The sequence below is a fragment of the Enhydra lutris genome, unplaced genomic scaffold (genome assembly GCF_002288905.1).
Source record: "Enhydra lutris kenyoni isolate GAN:26980312 unplaced genomic scaffold, ASM228890v2 scaffoldscaffold21, whole genome shotgun sequence".
NCBI lineage: Eukaryota > Metazoa > Chordata > Mammalia > Carnivora > Mustelidae > Enhydra > Enhydra lutris.
This window is the reverse complement of record NW_019154105.1, coordinates 76,829,618-76,857,369: the sequence shown is the minus strand read 5'-3', so window position 1 is coordinate 76,857,369 and position 27,752 is coordinate 76,829,618.

The following is a 27,752-nucleotide window of genomic DNA, read 5'->3' as shown; positions in this document are numbered from 1 at the left end:
TGGCTTAATTTGTTGTTGAGTCTCCAGTTCTTTAAGGTGCAAAGAGAGCTGATATATTCTGGATATTTCCATTTTCTTGAGGGAGGCTTGGATGGTTCTATATTTTCCCCTTAGGACCACCTTTGTTGTATCCCATAGGTTTTGGATCAAAGAGTCTTCATTCTCATTGGTTTCCATTAATTGTTTAAGTTCTTCTTTGATTTCCTGGTTGATCCAAACATTCTTAAGCAAGGTGGTCTTTAGCTTTGAAGTGTTTGAATTCCTTCCAAACTTTTTCTTGTGGTTGAGCTCCAGTTTCAAAGCATTGTTGTCTGAGAATATACAGGGAATAATTTCAACTTTTTGGTATCGGTTGAGCCCTTCTTTGTGACCCAGTATGTAGTCTCTTTTGGAGAAAGTTCTACGTGCACTAGAGAAGAATTATTATTTTGTTGTTTTAGGGTGGAATGTTCTGTATATTTCTATGAGTTCCATTTGGTCCAATGTCATTCAATGCTCTTGTTTCTTTATTGATTTTCTGCTTGATGATCTGCCTATTACTGAGAGTGGTATGTTAAGATCCCCTATTATTAATGTATTCATATCAATATGACTCTTTATCTTGATTAACAGTTGACTTATGTAGTTGGCTGCTCCTGTATTGGGAGCATAAATATTTACAATTTTTGGATCTCCTTGGTGGATAGACCCTTTAAGAATGATGCAGTGTTCTTTGTCTCTGACTACAGTCTTTAGTTTAAAATCTAATTTATCTGATATGAGAATCTCTACCCCAGCTTTCTTTTGAGGCCCATTGGCATGAAAGATGCTTCTCCATCACTTCACTCTCAGTATGGATGTATCCTTAGGCTCAAAATGGGTCTCTTGTAGACAATATATGGATGGTCCTGTCCTTTTATCCAATCTGCAAACCTGTGACATTTTATGGGAGAATTTAGGCCATTCACATTGAGAGTAATTGTTGAAAGACATATTTTTATTGACATCATGTTGCCTATGAACTCATTGTTTCTATAGATTGTAAATTTCTATTTTAAGACATTCTTGGGTTCTTTCTTCTTTTATAGAAACCCCCTTAATATTTCTTGTAGCATCAGCGTGGTGGTCACATACTCTTTTAAACTTTGCCAGTCTTGGAAACTCTTTATCTCTCCATCTATTTTGAATGTAAGCCTTGCTGGGTAAAGTAATTCTTGGCTGCATGTTCCTCTCATTTAGTGCCCTGAATATGTCTTGCCAACCCTTTCTGGCTTGTCAGTTTTCTGTGGACAGGTATGATGTTATTCTGATGGACCTTCCTCTTTACATAAGGAATCTCTTCCTCCTAGCTGCTCTCAAGAGCTCTTGTCTAAATTATGTTTCATCAGTTTCACAATCAAGTGTTTTTAGGTCTTTCTAGATTTGTTGATCTTGGGGGGTGTTTTTTCTATGTCCACATGAACAGTGGTTCCATTCCCCAGACTGGGAAAATTTTCATGGAGAATTTGTTCAACTATATCTTCTAGTCTTCTTTCTTTCTCTACTGCCTCAAGGATCCCAATAATTCTGACGTTGGAATGTTTCATGGCATCATTTATTTCCCTAATTCTGTTTTCATCGCTTCCAAGCTGTTTGTTTCAGGCTTCCTCCTAATCCTTTTTGTCTATCAGTTTGTCCTCTAGATCACTAATTCTATCTTCTGTCTCAGTTACCCTAGCTGTTAGAGTATTCAGATTAGATTGGATCTCATTTATAGCATTTTAAACTTCTTCCTTGGTGGCTTTCACTTCTGCCCTAATTGATTCCATGTTGTCATTAATGGTTTTCTCCAGCCTAGCCATTCCCTGGATAATTGTTACCCTGAATTCCCTTTCTGACATACTGTTTATTTCCATAAACAGTCTCTGGATTTTTACGTAGAGGGCACAGTCTCTGAATTTTTTCCTCTGTTGTGCATTTCTTTTCCTAGTCCTTTTGGTGAGAGGTGGTTGAGGGGATGTGTAGCTGAATATATCAACTATGATCCAGGCAATGTGCACCCTGGAATGCTTTGGAGCAATCGGAGGTCACCACCAAAAAGAAAGAAAAAAAAAAAAAAGAGCGAGAGAGAAAGAAAGAAACAGGGAAAAAAAAGAGAGAGAGAGGGAGAGAGAGAGAGAGAGAGAGAACCCAGCCAGAATGGGCCCAAAGGTAAGATTTATAAGGTATAGAAACAAAATTGGACAAATAAAAAGACTGACAAAAGTAAATGATGAGGGAAAAAAAAATCCAAATTGAACTCCAAGTGTGAGATTCATATAATACCAGAACAGAAACAAATACACAGAAACACTGACAGAAGAAAAGGATGGGAGGGTGGTTATAAACCCTCAATGTGGGCAAGGAAGTTTATTTTGATTCTTCCTGGATGTATCTTGATATCTTTGTTAAAGGACTCAACTTTCCAGAGTTAAAGGGAGATCAGAACTGGTTTATACATATTGATTAGGGAAGAAAGATTACCTTCAAGCTTATATCTATATGTATATTAAATATAAAAGCAAAAGAAAAACAGGTATATGTATGGAAAAAGTTCAAGTTAAAAGGTTATTATGGAATTTGTTGTATTGAACCTCTCCTTGTAATAGAAAATAGGTTAAAAAATGTAAAAAGAACAAGAATAGTGAGAAAGAATTAGAAATAAAAGTTGTATGTACAAAATATACAGGTTTTAGGGCAATACAGGGAACTTAATATCCTATTTTCCCCTGATATTGGGGTTTTACAGTTTTATGGGGACCCTGTGGTAGTTGTCCTCTAGTTCTTTCAGCGGGCTTTCTCGGGGAGGGGCCTGACATGTTTTTCAGTCAGTCTTTCTTGGGTTGAGTCCCCTGCTCTCTATCAAGGGGCTGAGCTCTGTGGAAACTCTTTTTTCAGGCTTTTGTTCTCTGGAGGTTTTTGTTCTTTGGCAGCTTTTTGTGGCATTTTGGAGGTTTAGGGGAAAGCAAACTGCACCCAGACCTCCATCTCAGACAGAAGCCTCAGTCTGCTGCCCTCTGGAGGAGATCTGGTCCTCTCTGGGTGGTTCAGAATACCTAGACTCCCCCCTGCAAACTCTGCCCAGCTGTGCAACCTCCCACAGGCAGTGCACATCCCAAGCCACTGTCTCAGGGGTCGCTCAAGTGCCTGTTTGTCTCTGCACCCCTGTGCCACTAAAACCGTGAGCAATATTGGTCCAGGGAGCCCATTTCCAATGGCTGCCTTTGCCAGGACTGCTGTCTGGGGTCCAGAATGCCCAAGAGATCCCAACCAGAGATAGCGCACTGAGATTTTCAAGCCTGGGTTGGGAGTGTTCAGACTCTCCACCAGTCCTAGAGGCCACCAGCTAGTGCCTGCATGGAGCACTATCAGGCGAGGGTGGGAAGTGTGGTTCAGACCCTGGTCACACAGTAGGCCTGCAGAGTGCAAAAGGCTATGGTTCTAGAGAGGGCTGGCTGGTGCACACATCAGACTCCCTCACACTCGCTGGCGGGAGTGCACCTATCCCAGGGCTGGTGCAAGCAGTGGAAATTTGGGGACTCAGAGACCAGGGCCTGGAAGCTTCACAGATCTCTCTCTGGCATGGGTGGTCACCGGTGGTGGCTGTCCTGGGTCCATGGGCTTAGGCCCATGCCCATGACCACCTGACTCCACCCGTTGTCCCTAAAGATCTTTTGCTCTTTTTGAGTGCTTTTAACCAAACTTCAAGTTAATGCTCATCCTCAATCACAGGGTACTCTCCTATTGTTGTATTACTTTCCAGTGGGCCACTTCTGGTGGTTCCCTCCTCCTTCTGTTTATCTTCCAATATCAGTGGGATTCCTACTCTGCTTTACCTCTCCACTGGAGTCTTCCCCAGTAGAGATCCATAAGTGTACAATCCTACATCTCAGGCTGATTTCATGGGTGATCAGAGTGTTCTGGTAGATAACTAACTTTCTTTAGGGGGCCAGTTGAAACAGGGTCTCCTACTTCTCTGCCATCTTGGCCCAGACTACATGTTTACTTTTTTGTTTGTTTGTTTGGTTTGCTGTGAACACTTAAGTTCTACACTGAACAAATTTCAATTATATAAATGCAGTATTATCAACCATAATCACCACATTATACATTAGATCTGCAGATCTTATTCATCTTATAACTGAGAAGTTAGCACCTTTCTACCAACCTCTCTCTGATCCAACTATCCTCCAGCCCTTAGCAACCAGTTTTCTATAAGTTTGACTTATTTAGATTCCCACAGGTAAGTGATTTCATGCAGTATTTGTTTTTTCTGCCTGTCTTATTTTACTTAAAATAATGTCTTCTGGGTTCATCTATGTTGTTGCAAATGTTAGGATTTTCTTGTTTTTTTGAGACTAGATAATATTCACTGTATGTATTTATGCTGCTTTTTTTTTTTAATTCATTCATCTGTCAATAGACGATTAAGTTGCTTCCATGTTTTGGCTATAGGGAATGAAATACGTTTCTTGATATATTATTTTTTCTGAAGTCTAACTTCTTTGCAGCTCTTTTATAAATCAATATTTTATTTTTATTGTCAAAATAGTTTTCTAAATTAGGTGTTAATTTCCTATTGGTCTATTGGGAGTAATGAATTTAGAATCATTTCCTTGTTGTCATATCACTGTAGTAGACTTTTTAAGAGTGTCTTGAATATGTTTTGAGGAAGGACTTTGGGTCAGAGAAAAAGAGTAATAGGACTTGCTTGAAAGGAGGCTCTTCTTTTTTATAAATCCCAATCTGGTGGCCAATACCGCTGCTTTAGTACCCCTTAAAGTAAGAGAAATATTACTAAAAATGTAGTTGTTCTTTACCTCTTAATAATAATTCTCATGACTAAACTTTCATAAAATGATGTACACTGTATAGTTTTTGTTTTATGGATTAAAGTATTGCATATTTTTACCTTCTCTCAATTGATGTGATAGGAATTAAAAATGTATACATCCATTCTGCATGATATTTACTGTTGTATAATATTTACTCCTTTATATGCTATCCTCCTAAAAGAATTTGAAGTTAATGATTCTGAGATTTTGTTGAATACTTGACATTTAAGCATAAATTAATATTTTCTTTCTCCCTACCAGATTTGACCAGACATAGTGTTTTTCAAAATGGGTTGTAACAAATAGTGGGTTATGGAATCTATATAATAGATGTTGACCAATAGTTTTAAAAATGAGATAAAACATAAAATAATATATTAGTGTAAAAAAGATTAGTTTAGACTAAACTGGAGTCTTTTTGACTACAAACCAAAGAAGAGATAGTCTTTGCATAGAGTAAGAATAAATATAGGCCCACTACTTCTTGTTTCAGTTTACATACACATGTGTACAAATGTGCATATATATGCATTCAAACATATATTTGTATATACAGATTTTTGTGTTTGGTTAGGTGTGCTTGCATAAGATAAAAGGTGTGATTGCATAGAGATAAAAAGTGTTTTTCTTACTGTAGATAGAACTACAAGTAAAAAAGAAATATTTGAGAGTAATTTATTAAGACCAATTGATTATCTTTAATCCCAGGGAAAAAAAAATCTATGGCATGTTGACAGATAATTGTGTATCAACTTCAAAGGTAAATTGCCAGAGATCAAAGTGAGCCAAGTAATACCTAGAGTGAGTCAAAAAACAAACAAACAAACAAACAAATAAATAAAATAAAAAGAAGACAGAAGAAATAAACAAGAAGATGCAAATTGGAAGATTAGGAAAAAGAGAAGAAAAAAGTTTATGATCTTGATTCTTTTTGTGTAGGAAAGAGGCCTGGGTTCTTCAAATATAAAAATAAACCATCCATAAATTTATGTGCTTCTTAAGTTGACTTTTCCCCACTCTGTACAAGGAAGGTAGTCTCTTTCCTGAAAATATCCTTGCATGTCCTGAAGTCCACAAGGGATGTATTTTATTTCTAGGTTCATGGCCTAACATTTTTCACTACCTATGAGGTTGAGTTATGTACTCTATTTCCAATAAATAAATAAATACATAAATAAGAGATAGTCCATTTCATTTTCATTCTCTTTGCAGCTTATAATAACCATGTATTGGATATTTGTAATCTTTATTTTATGTGAATTGACAGAGTTCTACACATTTGATTTTAAAAGCACATTTTGCAAGACCAACCACACCAAGCTTCTATTTTTTCTCTGTATAATAATTTCTAAAATGTCCACAAAACATAATTTTTGGAGTTTCTTTGAGATTTTGTAGATAAAAATAGTGTCTATATAAGCACTATAAAAATGAATGTGTTCTTAATCACGCTTTTAATTTTATAGTTTGAATAGAATCCTTCCTTTACCTGTTTCCCCTATCAACAAAGCAAAAGATGCAATAAAAAGAGCTGAATTAAATTTGAACCTTACTTCTAGGATAAAAGGAGAGACCACTGGCAGCTAATGGAGGCTCTTGGAATGGAGCTGAGTTTAGGAAAATTGTACCATAACTGCTCCTCCACAGTTTGTTGTTTTGCAAATGGCAATGTCAAAACCAAGGTGATGGGGGAATGAATATTTATTCTCCAGGTATAATTAACCTATGGTTATTTTGAGATGGTGTGGTTGTTTGTTTTCCTCAAGGACATTTAATTGTATACATTAGGAAGTGTGCTTGCCTCTTACGGGAATTAATAAAAAAAAAATCCATTCACAGTTAAGGAGACTGAAATGATTTTTCAGCATCTACTTTGCTTTAACTGGGGAGCTATAATCACTATCTCCATCTGGTTTCAGTGACTGAGCAGATGATCAGAAGAGGGTTGCTTTAGCTTCTGACCAACACCTATGAAGCCTAGTTTAAGAGACAAAGGGTTATTAATGGGATTCATGTGGAGGAAGGGACATGGATGAAAAGGAGGAGATATAATAAAGACACAGTGGTATCTAAAGTTGAAAGGTTCTCACCCTGTGTGACATACTTTTCAATATCTGTTGTATTGCCCCTGTGCAGCTATGCTAAAATCCACCTGACCATGCAGAAGAGCTCTGAATAATTTCTATCACAGCAATTATGTAAGTTGCTGTGGAATAACATTGGCAAGGCTATGAGCAACAATGGAAGATGCAGATTAAAGGTAGGAGGCATCTGCAAAGCAGAAGGTGAAAGTCATAACCTTTGTGTGGTTTATGAACAGAGAGGAAATTGAAGACAAGAATAATGATAAAAACATATTATTGAGCACTCTGTGGATAAGTGAGTCTCATCTTTCAAAAAAGTGAAACTGTTTACCCATGATAAAATACTCAGTGTTTTATTTTAAAGAGCTATAAGAATAATGTTTCTCAACAGATGCCTGCCTGGGTGGTACAGTTGGTTAAGCAAGTTGGCTCTTGGTTTCAGCTAAGGTCCTGATCTCAGGGTCATGATGTTAGGCTCTGCGTTCAGCACATGGAGTCTACTTAAGATTCTCTCTCTCCCTGCCTTTCCTGAATGTACACTCATTCTCTCTCTCTCCCAATCTAAAATAAGTAAATATATATTTTTTAATGATGTTTCTCAAAAACTAGGAAAAATTAGGAGATATTATATTTATATCATTATAGTTAAAACAATTACATCTCTCTGGAACATTGTTTCTAGTGAAAAAAAGCACCTTTATACAATATTTAATATAGTTAGTGTAATAAATACATTGATATATATTGACAATACATAAAAAGTTTACTCACAATACTTCCTCAGTGCTTATTTTGTAATTACAAGCTATCTTCTTAAGGAGATTCAACTGTATTACATTTTTGAAAATTATTTATAGATTGCATTTTTACAAGGAGTTTAAATAACTTTATTAATCACCTAAATTCTTAATAAATAATAGTATAAATACTATATAACACAGCAAATAATTGAGAAACTATAGAAAGGTTAGAAAAATGCAAAGCTTTGAGGGTAGGTGGAAGATGTTTGAGAATTAGGATACTAAACCCTACTAACATTTTCTACTCCAGGTGTAGAAGAAATGGTGAAGGGTAACTGTGTGGAACCTTGACAAATAACTTCTAACATTACAAACCAGTGAGCTGGTGAGCAAAACTGGCAGAGAGAGAGTAGATGCCTCCAATAGACTGGCCTGGTGTGGTGACCAGACAGCAAGCTAAGAGGGTCCTTGTGGTCTTAGGACCAGAACAGAGACCAGCCCTACCCACGACAGTTCAGTCTTAAAGTGCTATCAGAAGCAGAAACAGGTAAACCACACGGCAGATTTGCCCTTAAGCTAGCTGATTTGACCCAATGTAGTGTAACAGTGCTGAATGAGAAAACTATTATTTACTGGTAGATTGTTCCATTGAATTATCTGTGCAATGATCAAGGTAACTGTCACGTGATTGTATTGTGTTTGAATCATATAAAACTGCTGTAAACAAATAAACACAAATAAACATAGTCTCAGCATTGGCTGTGACCCTCTCGATCCCATTCTTTGTGTTCCTTTTTTTCTCATTCCCACCCTGGAACTCAGGTTTTTCCCTTCAGTCAAGGCTGGTCCTTGACAGCCTAGCTTTGATGAGTAATAGCAAAATTGTATTCAGTGCATGCTTTATACAAAATGGTTTTCCTAAATGCTTTATGTGTATTACATCTTTAATTTTTATAATATTTACTTACACTAATTATTATTGATTCACTATAAAAATTATGAAATTGAGGCACAGAGAGGTAAAACAACTTGCCCAAGTTCACATAGCTAAGAAGTCATGGAATTGCTGAGTCATTAAATATATTAAAATAATCACACTGGATTAAAAATCTCCAGACTACCTTGACTGTATACAACATAATATTCCCATTTAATTGCAATGAAAAATAGAGGTAACCCCCACACATGTACAATTAAAATTTTCATCAATTCAGGTAGTATAGGCTAAGGAATTTCTTTTATTTAGAAAAATAAAGAATTGCAACTTTTCATGGACCCTAGTGTTATGGAGGAATTCATACACACGAGTGATATAAACCGATACTGGATTTTGGATTTTAAGTGTAAAATTTGTATATCTATACAGGTGGTGTGAAATGAGATATCTTTAAAAGGACAGGGAGCAAGGGTGGGGCTACCTCACAATAAAATAACTGCTCATTCAGCCTATTTGGAAGCCCTAGAGGGTTTTGAGAATCCCTCATCCCCACCCTTAGGGTTGGGAATATGATCATCTCCAAGAGAGTTTTTCTAAACTAAATATCCTATGATTTATATACTACTATAGGACTTCTTATATGATTGCAAGTTAATACATTATATGATAGAAACTTGCCATAACATAGTAATATAAATATTTTAAATATTTGTTCATAGGTAAAGATTTATGAGTAAGAGTTACATTTTTCTTTTCTATCATGTATAAATTAGCCCTGGGATATTATGAATAGTTTAATATGGAAAACATCTTTCAAAACCATGGTAAATAGTAAAGCAGTGTGACTTTGTCTGTATGTATCTATGTCTACCTAAAAAATACAAGACATAATATGTGTGTACCAATTATAAACTGTGTTTTAATGTTTCCTGAAATTTTAAGTATTTTCTTAAAATGTTTTAGGTCAAAATACATCTTGAGGTCTTAAAAGACCATCTATGTAGTAGGGTGTTTTGTAAACTAAACATTTTACTTAAAGATACTTAAATAATGATTAATGTGGTGTGTTTCTGTTTGCAGATATTTTATAATCTAGAAAAAATAAGCACAAACATTTTAAAAATAGTATTTTGATGGTAACTTAAGACTGCATTCTTTGAGATATTGATTCACAATACTGTCAATTCTTCTGAAGTGAAAAGAATATTAAGGAAAGCAACACTTTGGAAAGCAGCCTGATTAATCTAATATTGCCCTTAAACTCTCTTTTGACTTAAAAGAAAACATTTTTAATTTTAGGTCAAATCTGGAATACATTTAAAGTATTTATATAATGTAATTCTTATCCTTTGACAAACACTCACTAATATACTGTCTAAAATTCTCACTAAATATACTAAATATTTTATACCCACAAATTTTTGACATTTTAGTAGAGATGGAAACTATTAAAGAATGTGTTCCTAACTTCAGTTTATTCTCTGCTGTCTAACTCCAATAATTGATATTTCTAATTTTTAGGAAATATTATAAATACTGTTGCAACTGATTTTGAGTCAGCATCCCATGTAGACTACGAACACAGGATTTGTAATCACTTTGGATACTGACATATATTTTTGAGCTCAGGTTCCTAATCTATAAAATGGGGATAACAATAATACTTATCATTTTGGGTTGTTGTGATAATTAAGATAATGGAAGTAAATTGCTTTACATAGTGACACCAAATAATTATCAAATTATTAATGATTACAATGAAATATCCATTATTATTGTTATCTTTATTCCAGAAAAAATGGTCAAATAAATTTGAATTTTCCAGCTATTTGCAACAAAAGAAAAGTAAATCTACATCTTTGAACATGTGTTTTCTTGCTATTTTCCCATCTTACTGAGATATAGTAGACATTCAGCGCTGTATTATTTAAGGTATACAACATAATGATTTGAAGTCATTTACTGTACATATATAGAGTGATTTTGGATTTTGGCTATATATAGAGAGAGATAAAGAGTTAAATGATTACCACAGTAAGGTTAGTTAATATCCATTACCTCATATAGTTATAATTTTTTTCTTGTGATAAGAACTTTTAAAATCAATTTTCTTATCTAGCTTCAAATGTATGTGTATTTCTTTCTATTAATAAGAATAGCAATTAGGATAATGATAATCTTTATTAAACAATGTTGGAAAATGTCATATTATCTACCTTGTTTCACTGAATCATTACAACCGACTTTTGCAGTAGTTATATTAATATTCCTAAAAGGGAACAAAAGCAAAAATAAACTTTTGGGACTCATAAACATAAAAAGTTTCTGCACAGTGAGGGAAACAATCAACAAAACTAAAAGGCAGCCTATAGAATGTGAGAAGATATTTGCAAATGACACATCTGATAAAGGGTTAGTATCCAAAATATGTAAAAAACTTACCAAAATCAACAGTCAAAAAACAAATAATCCAGTTAAGAAATGGACAGAAGACCTGAAGAGACATTTTCCCAAAGAAGATATACAGATGGCCAACAGACATAGGAAAAGATGTTCAACATCACTCATCATCAGGAAATGCACATCAAAACTACAATGAAAAGTCACCTCGCACCTGTCAGAATGGTTAAAATCAACAACACAAGAACTAACAGGTGTTGTCAAGGATGTGGAGAAAGCAGAACCCTTTCACATTGTTGGTGGAAACGCAAACTGGTAAAGTCACTCTGGAAAACACTATGGAGGTTCCTCAAAAGGTTAAAAAATAGAACTACCTTAAGATCCAGCAATTGCCCTAGTTCATGTTTACCCAAAGAATACAAAAATACTAATTCAAAAGTATACTACACTCTTGTGTTTGTAGCAGCATTATCTGTAATAGCCAAATTATGAAAAAGCCCAAATATCCATCAGCTGATAAAATAGATAAATAAGAGGGAGTGTATGTATGTGTGTGTGTGTGTGTGTATACACATATATATACACACGCATATATACATGTATGCATGTGTGTGTATATGTGTGTGTGTGTGTGTGTGTGTGTGTACACACACACATATATATATTCCATTTCATACCTTACTCAGCCATAAAAAAAATAATGGAATCTTGCCATTTACAACATCATGGATGGAGCTAGAGAGTATTATGCTAAGTGAAACAAGTCAGAGAAAGACAAACACCATATGATTTCACTCATTTGTGGAATCTGAGAAAGAAGCATAAAAGACAAATAAAAAAGAGAGAGAGAGAGAGAGATAAACTAAAAAACAGAATCTTAATGGTAGAGAACAAACTGATAGTTACCAGAGGAGAGGTGTGTGGGAGGATGGGTGACAAAGATGATGTAAGGAGTGCACTTGTTGTGATGAGCACAGAGTGATGTATGTAAGTGTTGAATCATTATATTGCACATTCAAAACTAATATTAACTGGAATTTAAATAGAATCTTAAAAAAAAGACTACAGAAATTTAAAGATAAAATAGAGAAAGGAATTTGAATTAAAACTGTAGAACTCCCTTTAGAATTTGGTTTTAACAACTAGGCTATTCTGTTTCCTGTCACTAGCTGTATATGTGCGTACACACAGAAATATATACACACAGCAGTATTGAAACTAAAGTCATTATCTGACAGACTGAGAAAGATGAGAAAGTTTTTCTTAAGGATTTTTGTTTGAGATTATGTCCATGGCTCCCTCACTTAATATCCACCCCCACCCAGCACGCTTATTCCAGTGGTAAACATTCAACAGCCTCTGGGGGATGGTAGAATAAAGGGAATCCCTTTTTTGCTTTTGCTAATTTCCAATTTCTATAATCTAAATCATTCTCAATAATGCTTACTTCAAGTTGCAATGGTTAAAACTTGGAATAGTTTGTAAAATTTCTGAAAACATTTTAATCAATAATTCTAGTGAGCTGGCATAAACTAGCTACTGATCACAACTGTGTTATTCTGCTTTATTTCTCATTAAAACACTATTAGCTAACATATTCTATATTTACTGGTTAATTTCAAAAGTTTTATCTCCACTGCTATACTTAACTAGAATATATGTTCCATGAAATAATGAGAATAGAGATTTGATCTATTTTGTTGACTGCCCTATCCTCAGCATCTAGAAAAATATATATCATAGAGCACACACTCAATAAATATTTTTAAATAAATGAATAAAATAATGTTATTTTTAAATTGTATTACATTAAAGCCATTGCTTACCCTATTTTCTTGCCCAAACATCCAACTATACTTAGACTAACATGAGTGTTTAATTCAGGCTCATTTGTGTCTCTACTGTGACTTTTTAAAATTATTAAAAAAACTTTTAACAGTAACATTAAAGCTAATTTATTTTCTGGGTTTATAAACTAGAATCCTATATACTAAAAATTTAACATAGGCTATCAATATCAGATGACTCCACATGCCTTTGTATATATGTAATATTTACCTTGCTTCTCTTTAATGAAATTATAGATGTATTTATATGTTAGAAAAAGATTGTTTAAGACAGAAAAATGTATTAGACTATTTAGGAATTTGGTCATGTTTTGTATGATTGTATCAATTCTTGTGATTTGAGTTAAACAGAAAACAATATCTATTATTGGACACATTTATTTGTAGTTTAAAGTTTCAATTAGTTTATTTGGGGAGGTATATTTGAGTTATTTATGTTTTGATTCCATGGAATATTTCACTTTAAGAATTATCTTTCTTTTTGTTACCCTGTGGTCCATTAATTAAGTTACTTGCCAAGTTTTATATGTATTTGCATCTATGCTGACATATTTATACATATTTATAGATGATGATATATATTTATAAATAATTTTATTTTCATCCTTGCTATATTTTGTTAGATAAGTAATTTTACATGTGTTTAATAGAGACTAAATAGTGAATGGATTAGTGCATTAATGAACTAATGCTGTTGGAGAAGTTATATTTTCTTGTAGAATTGATATATATATATATATATTTGTTGTTGTTTAGTGACTTTAAATGGATAACATATACATATACATAAACAGCTCAGTACCTGGCACATTATAAATTCTCAATGAATTAGTTCATCTGCATAATATATTTTTTAAAGATTACTTATTTAAAAGAGAGAGGTGTAGGGGGAAGAGCAGAGGGAAAGGGAGAGGGAGAAACCAGCAGACTCCCCTTTGAGTGAGGAGCCTGAGGTAGGGCTTGATCTCATACCCTGAGATCATGACCTGAGCAGAAATCAAGAGTCAGATGCTCAACCAACTGAGCCACACAGGCACCCCTATATTTTTATAAAGTATATCAGTCATAGATTTTGCTATGCATATTTATGATATATAGTATTTCATTTAACTTCTCTGTCTTTGCTAAGTACATCTGGAACCCAAAATGGTGAAAGAATTTAAAATCTTACTCTTTTTGTTGTGAGCAATCAAACAATTAAATAAGATGAATTTAAATTTGTATTTACACATGACTCCCTGCTCAGCATTTACCAGGTGTTACTCTAAGAATAAAAGGAAATAGGCTAAGTGTGTTTGGAAATGCTGTTTAGTTATTTACGTCTGCACACAAGAGTTAGGTTATGTTTATGTGCCTATTAAATGGAAGCGAAGGTGACAGTGGGACCTATAGAAGCAGTGAAAACAGGAGCCTTGAAAACAGACATGTGGACTCTGCTATCTGGGATGCAGATAACCACCCAGAAATGGCGATCAGCTGACCCAGATACTGCATTTGATATTTCCTTTTAGGGTGTACTCTGATTTCCTGAAATCCCTAAGTACTCATTTACACAAATAGCAGGTACAGGAGTAGTTTCACCATATTGAAAAAGCAAACCCAACTAAAAAGAGAATGAAATAGATGATTTTTATCACTATATAATTTATCAGTAGTATGTTAAAATATTTGTCGATGGTTATTCAAATCTGGGAATTATTAAAATGTAATTTTAGTGATATTTTAGATGAAGCAAAGAATAATTAAATTGTTATATGGTGTGACTCTCATAGATGACATGGAAAAAAAATTTGTTGACAGCTGAGCTCAATGTGGGGTCTTCTATTTTGCATATCATTCAATAGAAAGTTTCTTCTCTAACTCTCCAAAAAAACTGATTAATTTACCAATTAAACCACTTCCCCTCATAAATGTCAGCAAGTTTGCAAAGAATTTCTTTCATAAAAACATTTTATATTTCAAATGGTATTTCTGTATGTTTTTGGACATAATATGGGCAAGAAAGAAGAGATTGAACTAAGGCTCTTCCAATTATAATGGACCCTCTAATGTATAATGTTAAAAACACAAATCACTCTAACAACATTTTACCACTATTGGTACCATGACAACAACTACCTAAATAAATTAATATTTTGAGAAGCCCATTTTATCAGCTACTCTCAACATTGATTTCTTATCTTTTGCCGGTAGATATCAAACTGTTTTGGGCAAAAGATTCACCTGGGTTGTTGGCTTAAAGTGAAGATTCTTGGATTGCCTCATGACCCTTTCTTAGTATATGTGAGGTGACTTCAAGAAATCTTTTAACAGAGGCACCTGGGTGGCTCAGTGGATTAAGCCACTGCTTCTGCTCAGGTCATGATCTCAGGGTCCTGGGATTAAGCCCTGCTTTGGGCTCTCTGCTTGGTGGGGAGCCTGCTTCCCCCTCTCTGCCTACCTCTCTACTTGTGATCTTTTTCTCTCTGTCATATAATTAAATAAAATCTTTTTTTTTAAAGAAATCTTTTAACAAAGATCCTTTGGAGATTATGGTACAGGAAATTATACACCCATAGCTTACACTTTGGAAATCACTGCAATTTTCCACTGAAACTAGTCTTGTTGCAGGATAAAGATGACTGTCATGGATGAGTGACCAAATCACTTAAGGAAAATTTCCTCAGAGATTTCATGTTTGTATCTGTGGGAAGACCATTGTGTATGTCACAATAGAGAGAAAGAAGATGAGAATATTATGTGAAATTTTACTGTAAATGAACATCGAGACTTAGAAATTTGTTTTAATAGATGCAAATTAGCAACTATAAGAGACTTAAAAGATGTCCAATTTATTTACATTCTGCAGTTAGAAAGAGAAGAATGACTTTTTTTTTTTTTTTTTAGGATTTTATTTATTTATTTGACAGAGAGAGAGAGAGAGCACAAGTAAGAAGAGCAGCAGTCAGAGGAAGAGAGAGAAGCAGGCTCTCTGCTGAGCCGGGAGCCCAATGCAGGGCTCGATCCCAGAACCCTGGAATCATGATCTGAGCTGAAGGCAGCTGCTTAACCAACTGAGCCACCCAGGTGCCCTGCCTGTAACTTTTTAAAAAAACATTTTTGGGAGATTGTATGCTGCCCGGGAGACACTTAATCATTTTGTAACTTAAATTGTTAATTTATATAAGCTATAATAAGTCTTCATAATACAAAAGTAAATGACAGATTGTTATTATAAATACCTAAATGGAATTTTGGATGAGTGAAATTAAAATGCATAGATGATTTTTTTCTCTCATTCTCTTTTTCTCTCATAAGTGAGGTACTACTGTACTACAAAAAAGCTGCCTCCTGATATTTTAGTTTATCCTTTAGGCAGAAATCAGATATTCTTATAAGAAGTATTATAGCTTGTTCTTGAGAAACTAGATAAATATAGCTACTGTGGAGCAGTCTGATTCAATGTCTCTAAAATTCTGCATGGGTGAATAGCATTGCTATGGTACATAATGGCTGTTCCTACCAGCAGAGCAAATTTTAGCTTCTAGATAAAAGATGTAAATTCAGGTCAGTGCTTCAGTAAAAAAAAAAAAAGAAAGAAAGAAAGAAAGAAAGAAAGAAAGAAATGTTATTAGCGAGCTACCAAGTTTTTCCTTCCCCACTTGAGATAGGCATTTCTCTTTTTCACTAAATTTGCAATTTTAAAGGGCAGAATTTATAAATGCTAATTTAACACAACTCCACATTAAACTTTATAAAATTTCCAAATCAATACAGTAAAATCAAGTGGAAAGTATGCTCATTAATCAAAGAATTAAGACTTTACCTTTTTTATTTTTGAAAACTGAGCCCCATTAAATTATAGAATAATATTTTACATGATTTATAATCTTAAGGCAGGATAACCAAAGCTCTGGACTTAAAATTGTTTAAAAATTTCTGTGTATTATATAGTTTAATTTAAACACACACACACACACACACACACACACACACATACATATATGTGTGTGTGTATTTTAATGAAGGATATGCTCCAATGTAAAGGTATGTCTGCCTCCACAATTTTCTGTTACGTTGACACATCTTGGAACAGTTTACACTGCTTTCTCACAAACAGAAACACACAAGGAATTTCAAAGAGTCCCTCAAAATAGTCCTTGGCTTCTCTGCTACTAAACCTGCATATAGTTACAGTCTAATAAACACAAAAATAAAATGCAAGCAGAGAAAACTTAAACATTTGCAAAGTATAGATATATTTATTTGACTATTTTAATGCTATGTGTTGCATATCAATTTTCTTGTTCACAAGTTGTAGATGCAGATGAGGATTTCTATATGATTGTATGATGTATGCTAATCTAACAGATTTTACCAAATCTGATGACCATAATATGTGCTTTCATCTCTGAAGGCAATTGATTGATCAAAGGCCCCAACTGCCACTCTTTGTTTTGTTTGTTTGTTTTTGTTTTACTTTTATTTTTTAAGTTTAATTTAAATTCCAGTATAGTTAATATACAGTGCTATAAAAAATACAGTGTTATGTAAGTTTCAGGTGTACAATATAGTGATTCAACGCTTCCATACATCAAGCAGTGCTCATAACAAGTGCCCTCCTTAATCCCCATCACCTATTTTGTCCATCTCCCCTCTCCCCTTCCTTCTGATAACCATCAGTTTATTCTCTGTAATTATGAGTCTTTTCTTGGTTTGTCTGTCTGTCTCTCTCTCTTTTTCTTTTCCCTTTGCTCATTTTTTTTGTTTGTTTGTGTATTAAACTCCACATATGAGTGAAATCATACAGTATTTGTCTTTCTCTGACTGAATTATTTCACTTATTGTAATACTCTCATCTATGTTGTCGCAAATGGCAAGATTTCATTCTTTTTCACAATTGACTAATGTTCCATTGTTATATGCACCATACTTTAACCATTCATCAGTTGATGGATACTTGGGCTGCTTCCACAATTTGACTATTGTAAATAATGCTGCTATAAACATAGAAGTCCATGTATCCCTTTGAGTTAGTATTTTTGTATTCCTTGGATAAATACCCATTAGTGTGATTCTTGATCTTAGGGTAGTTCTATTTTAACTTTTTGTGGAACCTCAATCCTGTTTTCCACAATATCTGCAGCATCTGCTGCTCTTTGACATCTATGTTTGCCCTGCAGGCTGAGACCGAGCTTCTGATGGTCTGCCCCCTGCATCCCTCAGCCATCAGGGATACTGAGGCAAGCCTGTTCCTGGGAGCAGTAGGACTTCTCTGACAGATTACTTTGTCTACAGACTCCCTAATGGCATTGCTAAAATTACCTTAGAACTGATGGAACTCTAAGATACTTAAACTCAGTCTCCCTCCCTCCTTCTTTCTCTTCCTTCCTTCTCTCCTTTACTTGGTTAGCAACTTCAAGTGTGACCTCATGGTTCTTCCAGGTTCCCCTTCCATTTTCTCTACAGATATTTTTCTTAATATATTTTCTGCATATTTAATACCAATGTGGTATTTATTTCTAAGAGGACCTGAAATAATACACCCAAAATAAAAATTAGTTTTGGATAACATGGAAACATATCTTTCAATGCTTTCTCTCATTTTTCTCTATAGAAGAAGGCAAAATTAAGCTGGGAGGTATAATAAGCAACTTTATCTTTAGTGTTACTAAATGTACATGTGTATGAGTAATAGAATATGAGGGTGGCACTTAAAATCTGCAGTAAACTGTGCATTTAAATAACATGTTTTCTATCTGGCCTTTACTAATTATGCTCCCATATTTGCAACATTCCACCTAGATTGTCTAAAAGAGAACTCTGCTATCTAGAGACATTCACTGTATAGATTTAGCCATCAATAATAGTGTCTACTAGTTTTTACTCATTTATTTATTATTTACTCAGCCAACATTTATGGGATGCCTACTATGTGTCACACATTGCTAATTCAATAAAGCAAACATTCTGCTCTTGTAAGTCTTCCCTTCTGCAGTGGAGAGGAGGAAAGGCAGTAATAAAGTGAAACACAGAGTATGTTAGACAGTAAATAAGTGTTATGAAGAGAAGTAAGTCAAGTAAGACAAATGGTAAGCCTTTATGAGGGAGTAGTAGGAAATGGAGTAGTGAGGGAAGACTTCATTAAAAATATAAAATGTGAGCAAAAATCTAAAAGAAGTGAGAGAATAAGCCATGCAGATATCTGACAGAACATTCCAGGCAGAGAAAACAGCATGCACAAAGACTCTGAGACAAAATCAGGACTGCAGTGCTCTCAGAAGACAACAGGATAGCTGGAACACTGTGGAAAATGGGAAGTGTGGTAGTAGATCAGAGACAATACCGGAATTAAACATTTTAGACCCTCACAGACAACTTCTCAAGTCTACTTTCTTTGAGTGGGCTGGAAAGCCATTGGAAGATCTGAGTAGAGATAATAAACATTGTGCCAAAAAGAAAAAAAAAATGTAATTCCTGGGGAACTGGGTGGCTCAACTGGTTAAGCAACGGTTAGGTTGAGGTCTTAGGTTGAGGTCATGATGACAGGGTCCTGAGATCAAGCCCCACACAGAGGGATCTCAGCAGGGATTCTGCTTCTCCCACTCCCTCTGCTTCTCCCTCTGCTTATGCTGTCCTTCACTCACTCTCTCAAATAAATAAATAAAATCTTAAAAAAAAAATTAAAAATGTAATTCCTATGTAGTATAAATATTAGGGGCACAAAAGTAGAAAGGAAACAGTTTAGAAGGCTACTTATAAACCAGAAGAGAGGTGGCAATGAATTAGAAATAAGTGAAAGCCCTGTTGATAAAGAGAAGTGGAGTTTGTAGTATATATTTTGTTAGTAGAAATGACAGGATTTGCAGACTGGTAAGATATGCCATGTGAAATAAAGAGTTAACAATTGCTCTAAATTTCTGGCCTAAGCAACTGGAAAGATGGGGTGGCCATTTATTCAGTTAGAGTAGGAGGAGTAGGTTTGTGTGTATGGGAGGAGGCAGAATTGAGGAAATCAGGAAATAGATTTTTAACACATTAAGTCTGAGATACATAAGAAACACCAAAATGAAGTTATTTAAAACAGGGAAACACAATTTTGGGGTCATTTATATAGATAATATTTAATCCTTAAGATGGCCTAGCAAGTGAATATGGATAGAAGATAGAAAAGGTTCAGAGTTTGAGAATTGAAGGATTTCATTCTTTAAATATTGTAAATGGGAGTGGGGAGGATCCTTCAAAAGACACAATAAAGAAGTATAGGCTGATTTAAGCTGGGAGAGTGTGGCATCCTGAATTTCAAATAAAGAGAGTGTTTCAAGCAGGAGAAAGTGAACAGCTATAATAAATACTGATGGGTGAAATAAGACAACTGAGAGCTACACAGTGGATTTAGCTCTGTGGAGATCAGTACTGACTTTCACACATATTAGAAAAGAAGTCAGATGACAAATACATGAAGCCATGAGGACAGACAAGTCTTTAAAGCTTTTTCCTAAGAAGAGAAGTAAAGAAATGGGTGATACTGGATAGCAAAGAAAGTCAAGAAAGGCTCTTTTTCTTTCTGGATGAGGAAATAAAACCCCATTTATATGCCAGTAAGAAGATCTGATTGAAAGTAAATGAAAATGAAGGGGGAATTGTGGGAATGATTTCCTGAATAGAAGGTAGAAGACAGCATTAGGATAGTTGCAGACTTTGTCAGGGACCCATGGAATGTGTCCATTGAACAATTTGAATCTCTCACAATAGGCATTCAATGCCTAAAATCTTCTTTTCTAGAGCCATGGAAGTCCATCTATAAGATGGACTAGGAATTTCAGGGAATTAACATTTCCCAGCAGCAGCTCTCAACCAAAGACCTTAAACATTTACATATAAAATATTGATTTCCCACACACCTGGATGGCTCAGTAGGGTAAGCCTTTGCCTTCACCTCAGGTCTTGATTCCAGGGTCCTGGGATTGAGCCACATCGCGCTCTCTATTCAGTGGGAGTCTGCTTCTCCCTCTCCCTGCTGTTCCCCTGCTTGTACTCTCTCTGTCAAATAAGTAAGTAAAATCTTCAAAAAATAAAGCAAAATAGTGGGGAATAGTTCTAAAGTGTGTATGTTTGTACTATTTCTTAGAAACCTCCCATATAACTAAAGTGGAATCATTCTCACGGTGGTATCTGGTTTAACAGTGTATATATTTTATTGGACTCTAGTGTACAATGGAGGTTTTAGATTTGGCTTAAAGTAGAGAGTCCTTTGGTTCCACTGGAGAAGAACAGAGTATGTGGACAAAGATGTCCTCTGACATGTGGATAGACTAATGAAAACTTATATAAATATTCTTCTAATCACTTCTATAATCTGAATGAAATTCAAAACTTATCAGTTGAGAATGAGGGTGGTAAGTTTTTTGGAGGTTGGAAGGTACTAAATAGTCACCTAGGAGGTGAGAAGAGTGGGCTAGAGTAAAGATTATTTTAGAGTATTTGGCAACTACATGAGATTAGCGATCTTGTAATTAAAGTGAGAACTATTTGCACCACTGTTCTTTTCTTCTTTAGTCACATTTGGCTACACAGGTGCAGATACAGATAGAAAGGTGGGTAGCCCTGGATCAGACGATAGCTTCAAGTCCCCATTCCTTCTGCGATATATATTTTAGCTTAATACAATCCAGACGAGATTGGGTGCATTCAGGGTGGTATGGCCATAAGGAAGTTTAGTATTATCCAAAAGCCTTTTCTCCTTAGGATTTTTACTGCATCATACTTAAGAATGAATATGGGGTTTCCAGAAGTTTGTGTGTTTCTGGCGTAATCCTTTCAAGCCCTCTCAAGAGGCAGCTATTTTTCCCCCCTCAATCCTTGTATGACTGAATCTAGATGTGTAGTAATTGTCCTCCTTGAACCACATAGTAACTTTTATATGATTCTTTCTCTTTATATTACAAATTTTGAATTTCATAAAATTAAGCTATGTATTCCACTACCCTTTCTTCTTACAGAGAACCACAAATGTTTGGGTTATTTCTTGAGTATTTTATCTTTTTTAATTTTAATTTTTGCTGAGATATAATTGACATATACATTACCTTAGCTTCAGGTGTACAACATAATGATTCAACATTTGTATACGCTGCAAAATGATCTTAAGTATTTTAGTGTACAAAATAATGATTCAACGTTTCTTTACATTGCAAAATGATCTTGAATATTTTAGTTTGATACTTAATTTGTAATATTTCTTGTTTCCAAAAGACTTGGATTAGCCATAGATTTTAACTTCCATTATTATTATTTTTTAAAATAATTTTGACCTTTGCTGTTAACCACTTTCTCTCATATTCAAATCTGAGGTGTTGTCATTACCAAAAACTGCTCCTCCACCAAAATTTCAGCTTAAAACATCTCACTCTCAGACAAACATCCTTAATTCCCACCTTACCTCATCCAATATTCCTCCTCCTTCAATTATTCAACACACAATATGACACTGAAAACTGTTGATCCTAGCACCATTTTTTTAACTACCCATCAAGCATTCTGTGTCATTGTTTCATTTCTTATTCAGCTGAAATTCTCTGATTCTTTACTATAATCAACCCTTTATTTGCATCCTTAACTCTATTCTTTCTGATAATTATTCAGGCTTAGCTTACAGAATTAGTTAGCTTACAGAATTAGGATAATCAAGAAATCCACAGATATTTTGTGTGTAGGTTGATAAAAGATAAAAATATATAAAAAATAGCTTTCTATTAACTTTTCTATATTTAATAAAAAGATGATGTCCACTCAGTATCTCAAACATTATGAAATGTAAACAATACAAAAGGCATTCCAATTAAAGGCTTGCATTTGATTTGTGTGTGAGTGTGGGTCAAGGACTTTTTACAAAATTATTCTCATGAAAAAGACCTATTTGTAAAATTTGTCTTATAAAAATGTAAAATATGAACATTTATAATCTAATCAGCATATTTATATACAGAAATAACTTTCTGAAATCTTATAGTTGGAGTAAAAATTATGAATACAGAGTTTCACCAGTATTTAAGAAACAAGCAGAGAATGAGGAATATTTTAAGTAGATTGAGAAAGTTTCCGCAGAGAAAGAAGAGGAAAACAATTGGCAGAGAATGGAAAAGAGAGAACAAAATAGGGGACAGATTTAAGAATGAGGGAGTTTTCAATAGAGATGAAATGATGTAAATAGGTAGAAAAAAAACCTCCAAAGTTTAATTTTGGAATAAGAGATCATTGATGACTTTTGTCAGAGAGTTCTCTGTAGAAAGCTAATGTTGGAAGGAAAATTGCACTGTGATCAAATAAAATGGAAAGAAGTGAGACTTGTAAACAGAGACTCCTTTCTCAATGTATTTGGTTATGGTGAGGAGGAAGATCATATTTCTGGGCAGACAGAGAAAGATGAAAGATACTTTGTGTTCAGGGAAAGGTGTTGATTCAATATCACTAAGTAGGAGGCTCTCAAGAGCAAGAGATTAAAGTGTTAATGTTTCTATGCTTTTCTCAATTCCCTGGAAACCACATGATGCCTAATCATTTAATGTTGCTAGGGATTGCACTGTTAGACAACAAATACTTGTTTATCTACAGAAAATCCTCCTAGAGTCCCAGGTTCTTGCACATTGCCAGTATTAGGGTTTTTGACTTCTCCTGGGAGGACATGTGGTTGATAGGCTGTCACAGTTTTTCTAAATCTTGCCACTGCAAGATCCTTGAAATACTATCACATGGGATGATTTATATAAGTCACCAAAGAGGAAAAAAAAAAAAGAGAGAAATTCATAAAATGCTACAAAATTTTTATGCCTTATTTTCAGGGAGGGAGAGGAATACACATACTTCGTTATTCATAATGGTGACTCAGTACAAAAAGGTAAAAGTTGACCATTTGTGTCTGTCCCAAAGGAGAAAATTTTCAATTAAATGTCATGAATTCAATCATCTAGATTACAAAAGAGGGTAATAGAACATTTCCTCACTTTGGAAGGAATTAATAATCATATCCATATAACATGACAGTGTTCTGTTTTTGTTTTGTTTTTAAGATTTATTTATTTATTTATTTTACAGAAAGAGAAGGAATGTGTGGGCAGGAGGAGGAGCAGAGGGAGAGGGAGATAATCTCTAGCAGACTCCTCACTGACCTCAGAGCCTGACAATACCATGACCCTGAGATCATGACCTGAGCGAAAACCAAGAGTCAAAGGCTTAACTGCCTGGGCCACCCAGGTGCCCCAAATGTGAAAGTATACATTTTTTTTTAAAGATTTTATTTGACACAAAGAGAGAGAGCAAAAACTGGGGAGCAACAGTCAGAGGGAGAGGAAGAAGCAGGCTCCCCATTGAGCAGAGAGCACAACATGGGGCTAAATCCTAGGACCCTGGGATCATGACCTGAGCTGAAGGCAAATGCTTAACCAACTGAGCCAGCCATGTGCCCCATGACAGTATTATTATAGCATAAGCAAAATGTATTTTGCCCTCTTTCCCCACTCTTGGTTGTATGACAGAGTTTTTTCACTTTCGAAATAAAAAGTTTAGCCACTTTAGATATATTTGACTGTTATTTAGTATAGTAAAAGTTAATGAATCTTGTCAAATAAATTACAATGTACACTAAAAATATGTTGGACCAATATCTGTTTCTTTTTGCTATGGATGTCCATATCATACTTTATATTATACCAAATTTATTCAATAGTTCCTAAAAAAAGGAGGTCATTATCCTGGTATTTTCACAAAGTTTCTAAAAGTAACAACGAATATATGTCTGAGATAAACAAAAATAATGTAAGCAGTCCTCAAGGTGAACTAACTGCATAACCTCTTAGAAAAGTCTTCAGATGATGTCTGCTTTCTTCTTTGTCTCTATTTAGAAACAAAAATGATAAACTGTGTCACTTTTTTTTTAATTTTATTTTTTATAAACATGTAATATATTTTTATCCCCAGGGGTACAGGTCTGTGAATTGCCAGGTTTACACACTTCACAGCACTCACCATAGCACATACCCTCCCCAATGTCCATAATCCCACCCCCCCAACCCCCCTCCCCCCATTAACCCTCAGTTTGTTTTATGAGATTAAGAGTCACTTATGGTTTGTCTCCCTCCCAATCCCATCTTGTTTCATTTACTCTTCTCCTACCCCCTTAACCCCCCATGTTGCATCTCCTCTCCCTCATATCAGGGAGATCATATGATAGTTGTCTTTCTCCGATTGACTTATTTCGCTAAGCATGATACCCTCTAGTTCCATCCACGTCATCGCAAATGGCAAGATTTCATTTCTTTTGATGGCTGCATAGTATTCCATTGTGTATATATACCACCTCTTCTTTATCCATTCGTCTGTTGATGGACATCTAGGTTCTTTCCATAGTTTGGCTACTGTAGACATTGCTGCTATAAACATTCGGGTGCACGTGCCCCTTCGGATCACTACGTTTGTATCTTTAGGGTAAATACCCAGCAGTGCAATTGCTGGGTCATAGGGTAGTTCTATTTTCAACATTTTGAGGAACCTCCATGCTGCTTTCCAGAGTGGTTGCACCAGCTTGCATTCCCACCAACAGTGTAGGAGGGTTCCCCTTTCTCTGCATCCTCGCCAGCATCTGTCATTTCCTGACTTGTTCATTTTAGCCATTCTGACTGGTGTGAGGTGGTATCTCATTGTGGTTTTGATTTGTATTTCCCTGATGCCGAGTGATATGGAGCACTTTTTCATGTGTCTGTTGGCCATCTGGATGTCTTCTTTGCAGAAATGTTTGTTCATGTCCTCTGCCCATTTCTTGATTGGATTATTTGTTCTTTGGGTGTTGCGTTTGCTAAGTTCTTTATAGATTTTGGACACTAGCCCTTTATCCGATATGTCATTTGCAAATATCTTCTCCCATTCTGTCAGTTGTCTTTTGGTTTTGTTAACTATTTCCTTTGCTGTGCAAAAGCTTTTGATCTTGATGAAATCCCACTAGTTCATTTTTGCCCTTGCTTCCCTTGCCTTTGGCGATATTCCTAGGAAGATGTTGCTGCGGCTGAGGTCGAAGAGGTTGCTGCCTGTGTTCTCCTCAAGGATTTTGATGGATTCCTTTCTCACATTGAGATCCTTCATCCATTTTGAGTCTATTTTCGTGTGTGGTGTAAGGAAATGGTCCAATTTCATTTTTCTGCATGTGGCTGTCCAATTTTCCCAACACCATTTATTGAAGAGGCTGTCTTTTTTCCATTGGATATTCTTTCCTGCTTTGTCAAAGATTAGTTGACCATAGAGTTGAGGGTCTATTTCTGGGCTCTCTATTCTGTTCCATTGATCTATGTGTCTGTTTTTGTGCCAGTACCATGCTGTCTTGATGATGACAGCTTTGTAATAGAGCTTGAAGTCCGGAATTGTGATGCCACCAACTTTGGCTTTCTTTTTCAATATTGCTTTGGCTATTCGAGGTCTTTTCTGGTTCCATATAAATTTTAGGATTATTTGTTCCATTTCTTTGAAAAAAAATGGATGGTACTTTGATAGGAATTGCATTAAATGTGTAGATTGCTTTAGGTAGCATAGACATTTTCACAATATTTATTCTTCCAATCCAGGAGCATGGAACATTTTTCCATTTCTTTGTGTCTTCCTCAATTTCTTTCATGAGTACTTTATAGTTTTCTGAGTATAGATTCTTAGTCTCTTTGGTTAGATTTATTCCTAGGTATCTTATAGTTTTGGGTGCAATTGTAAATGGGATTGACTCCTTAATTTCTCTTTCTTCTGTCTTGTTGTTGGTGTAGAGAAATGCAACTGATTTCTGTGCATTGATTTTATATCCTGACACTTTACTGAATTCCTGTACAAGTTCTAGCAGTTTTGGAGTGGAGTCTTTTGGGTTTTCCACATATAGTATCATATCATCTGCGAAGAGTGATAGTTTGACTTCTTCTTTGCCGATTTGGATGCCTTTAATTTCCTTTTGTTGTCCGATTGCCAAGGCTAGGACTTCTAGTACTATGTTGAATAGCAGTGGTGATAATGGACATCCCTGCCGTGTTCCTGACCTTAGCGGAAAAGCTTTCAGTTTTTCTCCATTGAGAATGATATTTGCGGTGGGTTTTTCATAGATGGCTTTGATAATATTGAGGTATGTGTCCTTTATCCCTACATTTTGAAGAGTTTTGATCAGGAAGGGATGCTGTACTTTGTCAAATGCTTTTTCAGCATCTATGGAGAGTATCATATGGTTCTTGTTCTTTCTTTTATTAATGTGTTGTATCACATTGATTGATTTGCAGATGTTGAACCAACCTTGCAGCCCTGGAATAAATCCCACTTGGTCGTGGTGAATAATCCTTTTAATGTACTGTTGAATCCTATTGGCTAGTATTTTGGTGAGAATTTTTGCATCTGTGTTCATCAAGGATATTGTCTGTAGTTCTCTTTTCTGATGGGGTCCTTGTCTGGTTTTGGGATCAATGTGATGCTGGCCTCATAAAATGAGTTTGGAAGTTTTCCTTCCATTTTTATTTTTTGGAACAGTTTCAGGAGAATAGGAATTAGTTCTTCTTTAAATGTTTGGTAGAATTCCCCCGGGAAGCCATCTGGCCCTGGGCTTTTGTTTGTTTGGAGATTTTTGATGACTGTTTCAATCTCCTTACTGGTTATAGGTCTGTTCAGGCTTTCTATTTCTTCCTGGTTCAGTTGTGGTAGTCTCTAGGAATGCATCCATTTCTTCCAGATTGTCAAATTTGTTGGCGTAGAGTTGCTCATAGTATGTTCTTATAATTGTCTGTATTTCTTTGGTGTTCGTTGTGATCTCTCCTCTTTCATTCATGATTTTATTTATTTGGGTCCTTTCTCTTTTCTTTTTGATAAGTCTGGCCAGGGGTTTATCGATCTTATTAATTCTTTCAAAGAAACAGCTCCTTGTT